The sequence below is a fragment of the Sander vitreus genome, chromosome 10 (genome assembly GCF_031162955.1).
Source record: "Sander vitreus isolate 19-12246 chromosome 10, sanVit1, whole genome shotgun sequence".
Lineage (NCBI taxonomy): Eukaryota > Metazoa > Chordata > Actinopteri > Perciformes > Percidae > Sander > Sander vitreus.
In genome coordinates this window covers 4,171,780-4,177,853 of record NC_135864.1, presented here as the reverse complement: position 1 = coordinate 4,177,853, position 6,074 = coordinate 4,171,780, and the positions used below count along the sequence as shown (strand labels likewise).

Here is a 6,074-nt window from a genome sequence, read left to right as displayed (position 1 = left end):
CTGGTAAGGATGCCCCCTGGGTGCCTCCCTAGGGAGGTGTTCCAGGCACGTCCAGCTGGGAGGAGGCCTCGGGGGAGACCCAGGACTAGGTGGAGGGATTATATCTCTAACCTGGCCTGGGAACGCCTCGGGATCCCCCAGTTGGAGCTGGTTAATGTGGCCCGGGAAAGAGAAGTTTGGGGTCCCCTGCTGGAGCTGCTACCCCCGCGACCCGACCCCGGATAAGCGGATGAAGATGGATGGATGGGTTCCCAAAACGTTTTGTCTGAGGTAGCCCCTGAAGATAGGTCTGGCAATGCCAAACTAATATTCACTCAACTTACACTCTTAAATCTTATGTTCACAGGAAACTTTTTTTTTTCCAATATAGAAAGTTGTGTATAGCACAGAAATGTAAAGGTGTGGGGAACAGGGTGGTGAATGGCTGCACAAAGTGTTGACTTTAATACTGCTGGCTGTCTTATGCCTCAAACCAGTGTTTATTTATTCAGTATTTAACCGAGACCGCAATCTTTTCCTAACATTAACCAAATTGTCTGGCTGCTTAAAGATAACCATAAATACCTTAATCATGCTTTAGTTGGCACAAGTGGATATAGTAAAAAAAAAAAAAGAAATATGTTGAATATTTTGCAGATGTGTTTATGTCATGCTACAGCCTTTAAACAGCATGCAGTAAACGGTGCACTTGTGTATAAAACATTGTTGGTGTATTGTTGGTGTTAAAAAAATCACTTTTTCTTATTTTGTGTCTCTGGAGTTTCCACACGCATACAAACTTGGACAAAAACCCATTCATGCTGTTTTGAGTGAGATACGGTTTCGGAATGTGTCCTGCCTTCAGTCTCCGGGTGAGCTGTTCAAAATCGGCGGGGCCATCTACGTCATTGGCCGAAACATTTGGTGTGTGCTAACCACTTTAGCTAATATCACATCAGCTAGCTGTTTCTCCAACTTCGGTCAGTACAAGGCAGGATTAGCCGGGAGACTTCTTCTAAACGAGGGCACACTTCCAACTTTGCGTGGAATACCTGCAGAACAGGGACATGGAAGTAGTTCTATACAATTTATTTTGTCGATTAGGGTGAACTTGTGTGTGTTGTAGCAGTGTTTTGCCATTGAGAACGAGGTGGCTAACCGGTAGCAGCGTTAGCTTCTAGCTAGTAGCCCAGTACCTAGCTACTGCGCATGTGTGACTGCCAACAAAGATGGGATAGAAGTGTGATGCCTCACTCTGTAGCTAAAACAGAGAGCTCAACACTCAAGGTGAAACGAGGAGCTGCAGCAATGTGTAGTAAAACATATATATGGTGTTTTTTGAAAATTAAACCATGTAAACCTATTCTGGTACAACCTCAAAATACAATTATGAACCTGAAAATGAGCATAATATGGGCGCTTTAAGTCAAAAACATTTTTTTAAATAGGTGTATGCTATGACAGGTCACATCTAACAGTCAGTTAAGATAATACTTGAAAAAGTTTCTTTTTTCTTGCAGATTCCAGTTCGGTTTTGGAGAGAGTCAACATTAAGCACGTTAAGCCCCCACCTACCAGGGCAGGAAGCGAGAGAGAGGGTGTAATGGGAGGTTTGAGTGAAGGGAGGGAGGGGGGGACTGGGTCCAAACTGGGACGTCCCACTGGAAATGTCTTCTGTGTGAACTGGTGGAGCTGTTAGATTGTCCTGGGCTCCGCACACAGCTGACTTCTCTTCTGTTATCCCTGCTCTGCCAAGTTAAAGGTAAGAGCTCTCACTCTGCACGCCATCTCCGGACTCTGTTTATTATTTATCATGGGACACAGGCTTTGGAGCGACTTTAGCAATGTGTGACTGCTCTGTAGAAGACTTATTATTTAACTCTTTCAGTTTGCAAGATTAGTAGGGGGGGAGAGAACAATCAAATTTAGGCTTAAGTTATCATAAACCTGCAACAAAACTACACTTTTATGTTGAGGTTGAAGTTATCTTCTTAAGTTGAACTTAAATACAGGCTGCGAGATTTGTGGTAGAGTCAAAGTTGAAACTTTCTGGCAAATTTAGGTCTTGGTTTTTGGTCATTAACCTATTCACATTTCTCTGTCAGTTGCAATAAATCAAGACAAATATACAGGTTTTTTTTTTTTTCTTATGTCAGTCGGACAAAAAAGAATCAAGCAGCACAATATTTTCATATCAAAGTCGACCACACACAGTTGACCTGCTGTGATCTCAAAATCCAATCCATATGAAAATGCACACACTGGATAACCTGCAACAGATTGTCCAGCAACTGCCTGCATTGCTGTGTGGTCATTTCTCAACTGTCCACCCAGTTTTCCACAATTTAACTTTGAAATGACTGACATCTGGTTTACCGGGCAGCTACTGTGGCCTCAAACCTCAGTGAACAATCTCCTCTGTCATTACTGCCAAAACAACTGCAAGGAAAACTGCTCCCTGCAGGTAAACGCGCTGTGATTATGAGGTTTCATTCTCTGTGGAGGTATTGTGTGCCACATCGGCAATAGGAAGAGAAGGAGGAGGGGGGGGGGGGGGGGTGTGTCAAATCTTTGGGGAGGAGGGAGATGCAGACAAAAGGCTGATATGGTAAATGAAATGTTACATTTTTACAGTCTTTTTTGTGTTGTCGTATGCTGTTGGGGTTGTTTGTCTACTGTCAAACAATGGATGCTTTGTGAAAAGATTCATTCACCGGCGGACTTTAGTTCAGATGGAGAAACTGCTGCAGTCTCTTTGTTTTTGAAGATTTTCCCAGTTTTGTAAATGCATTCTGAAGAGTTCATCCCTGTGAAAATAAAGTGACCGAACAACAAGAAAGAAATGAATCAAGAAAGAAAGAAAGAAGGGAGAGAAAAGAGGAGGAGGAGGAGGAATGGGGGTGGATGGGATTCCAACAGAGCCTTTTTTCCGACAAATATCTCTCCTTCCCTCCCTCCCTGCCTGCCTGTCTCCCTCCCTTCGTCCCTGTGTGACTCCCCCTCCCTAATTACTCTCATGTAAAGGAATGCGGGTTGCCATGGCAATCGATTACCAGCTGTTTAAAGCGCTCTGTCGGTTCAGATGCCTTCAAGTGTCGGCGGACGTCTCTTAAGCTCACACACAGGGAGAGGGACTTGCAGAAAGAGGCTGAAATTCTTGCCCACTTTGAGCTAACGTTTGGTTTTGGGGCTTTTCTTTCATGGTTTGTACTAGAGATGTTCCGATACCAGTATCGGAAAAGTCTCTGATACTGCCTATAATGCTGGTATCTGTATCGGAAAGTACTGGAGTCTATGCAGCGATCCGATACCACGTAATTAAGCCCCGAAGAAAATCTACTTTAAAGTAGTTTATTTGTTCATGTTTCACATTCATTGTAATATACAGTTGTTAAAACATAATAAAATATATGACAGACTTGTATCGGATCAGTACTCGGTATTGGCCGATACGCAAGTTCAGGTATCAGAAAGCAAAAAAATGGTATCGAACCATCTCTACTTTGTACTTGGGCCTTTAGTTTAAAGAGAAATCTAAATCCTGAAGTATACAATGTGTCAACAGTTTTGTGTCTGGCCCTTTTCCTGTTTCAACATGACAATGTCCCTGTGGCATGCACAACGCCAGCTCCGTAAAGAAATGGTTTTCCCTGTTTGGTTGTGAAAGAACTTGACTGATCTGCACAGAGCCTTGACCGCAACACCTGTCCAACTTTTTTGGGATGAACTGGAATGAGTCAGACCTGATCCCCGGATCGGTGTTGGACCTCTAATGCTCTGGTGGCTGAATGGGAAAAAAATCACCGCAGCCAGGTACAAACCTATGGTAGAAAGCCTGAAACCAGAAATGTACAAGAGCTTGGGTGTTCCGTTTTTGGAAACTAGCTGTGTCTTTGTTTTAGTGTTTTGTATCGACTTGCCTCCTGTCGCTACGTCTCGGCCAGGTCGTCTTTGTAAATGAGAATTGGTTCTTACCTGATTTACAGTATCTGGTTGTATAAATACAAATCAATGTTCAATTAAAATAGCGATATAAAGACTGCTAAAGTCCTTCTCTACTCAAAAAAAATTGGATTTTGTTCCTTCACTTGGATATGTAACCTTCACTGTGCAGAATTACGTATGTGCAAAGTTTGACACTAGTCACACAAGTCTGTTTTCACATTCATCTGCTGAAGGAGGAAAATGTCTCTGTGCTCACCTTAAATGTGAGTTTTAACACGTGTACGTACAAGATGATTTTTAAGACATCACAGCTAGCTTGGAAGCTAATCACGGTCCGATATAAAGCTGACACAAGCGTGATGTGGAAACCTGAAGCCTCCTGAGAAAGTGTCCAGCAGTTCAGCTAGAATTGGTATTTTCCCCATGTTGTTACACATATAAAGCAAATAATCTGCTGCTGACCCATTCAAATCCAAGACACCTTGTTTATGTACAGTGACATCCAGTGAAAATATTCTAGATGTTTCAGCACATTTGAAAACTAGAATTTGAAGTAAATTTGTAATGCGTCTGACTTTCTTCTTGCAAGTTGTCCAATCAGATGCTCTGAAAGCTCCATTCCTCTCCTCACCCCTCACACCGAACTACACGTTTAAAAGACTGTTTCAGAAAGACAAATGCTCTTGGCTTCCTTTGATTCTAAATGAGGCTCTTGTTTTCCGCGTTCGTCACACCTGTCGAGGAAGACCGAAGGACAAAGTGTCTGCATTAGTATGAGTGAGGTAGAGACGGAGTGTCTCTGGCTGCTCAATTGTTGAGGTGGCAGGTCTGGACCAATGTGGGAGGAGGAGGAGGAAGGGGAGGGGGGTTGTGGGTAGTGGCGTTGGAGCTGAGGAGGCTGGGAAATACCGGGCCAGTTTGGCAAATGTCTAGAAAAGCTCTAATCCCCTGACAGGAAGTAAGGATTGTGCAGCTGTCTAAACGCGACGTGGAGAAGAAGGATCTGGAGTTTATTGTCAGCAAGAAGGACAGGAAGATATAAAGAAAGGGACAAAGAAAGAACCAGATCATGGAGTGAAAGACTAGGAGTGGAAACATGACATAAATTTAAAAAATAAATGAAAGAATTAAAAAGCCAGGAGAATAATAGAAATTGTGAGATGCCAGAGAAAACGACTCAGTCCTGTTGAGATGGAAAAAAATCTCAGTGGCTTCAGGTTTTTGTCTGAGGGACATTACAACCCATGCACACAGTTCTTCTATTTATTTCAAACCAACATAAAGACATCACTTCTTGTGTGGAACTGCAAAGTGAAGCTAATGGAAAATCCTTCTTGAGCTGATTAAATCACTGTTGATAGTGATGTAAGTGCAGCAAAAGTTAAATTTATGTCACAGAGTTTTGCTTTATTGTTCATTTATTTTTCTTTGAAGCCACATAATGTGCCTAATCTAGTCTTTTCCAGTGTACATACAACAAAAAGACTGAGACAGGTTTCAGTCATTCCAACCACAGATTTGCACCAATGAGACTTTGAGTGATAGCATCTCAAAGCAAAGATTTTAGACTTTATCTTTTCAGAGAGGCAGAGGAGGTACGAAGACAGCAGCATCAAGGTGTACAAAAGCTGTGTTACAGTGTTAACAGTGATAGCAACAACGTAAAAAGCCAGAAAGAGACAAGAGAGCAAAGTGCAATCAAAGCCAAATTAAAGTTTTAAGATTCAAATTTAAATTCAAAGGGACCCAAACTGTAAAAAAAATACAGTTTGTGGAAGATGTATTTGGCTTTTATTTTGGAAGAGATAATACAATAATCCTGGCCTTGAACCACAGCAGAAAACTCAGAGAGAAGACAACAACAAATATCATCACATCTGACGGAAACCGGCTCAGAGCAGAGTTTATCGCCTCAAGTGAAATTCAGTGGAAAGCAAGAAACAAGAAGGTCTGTCTGGATGAAGGGACGGGGGAGGGGAGGGAGTCCAACAGGTCAGGTTACATATATCCTGACTTCTCTTCTCCTTTTCCCATGAACGCTCGTCCACTCTCCTCTTCTTGATTGTGCTCTTTGTGGTCGCTCTGAAACTGCTCTTTGTCCAGGCAACGTAAAGAGCCCCCCCCCCCCAACCCACATACTTTGTCAGGTG

The 6,074-nt window shown here is 42.6% G+C and overlaps 1 protein-coding gene across 1 annotated transcript in view; it reads left to right on the top strand.

Annotated features, from left to right (window-relative positions):
• Positions 1-1,632: 1,632 nt before the first annotated feature.
• Positions 1,633-6,074, top strand: part of sparc (secreted protein, acidic, cysteine-rich (osteonectin)) — a 28,043-nt gene continuing 23,601 nt past the window's right edge. Inside the window, exon 1 of the mRNA XM_078260017.1 lies at positions 1,633-1,741. The gene's annotated coding sequence lies outside the window, so the exon portion shown is untranslated. The remainder of the gene's footprint in view (positions 1,742-6,074) is intronic.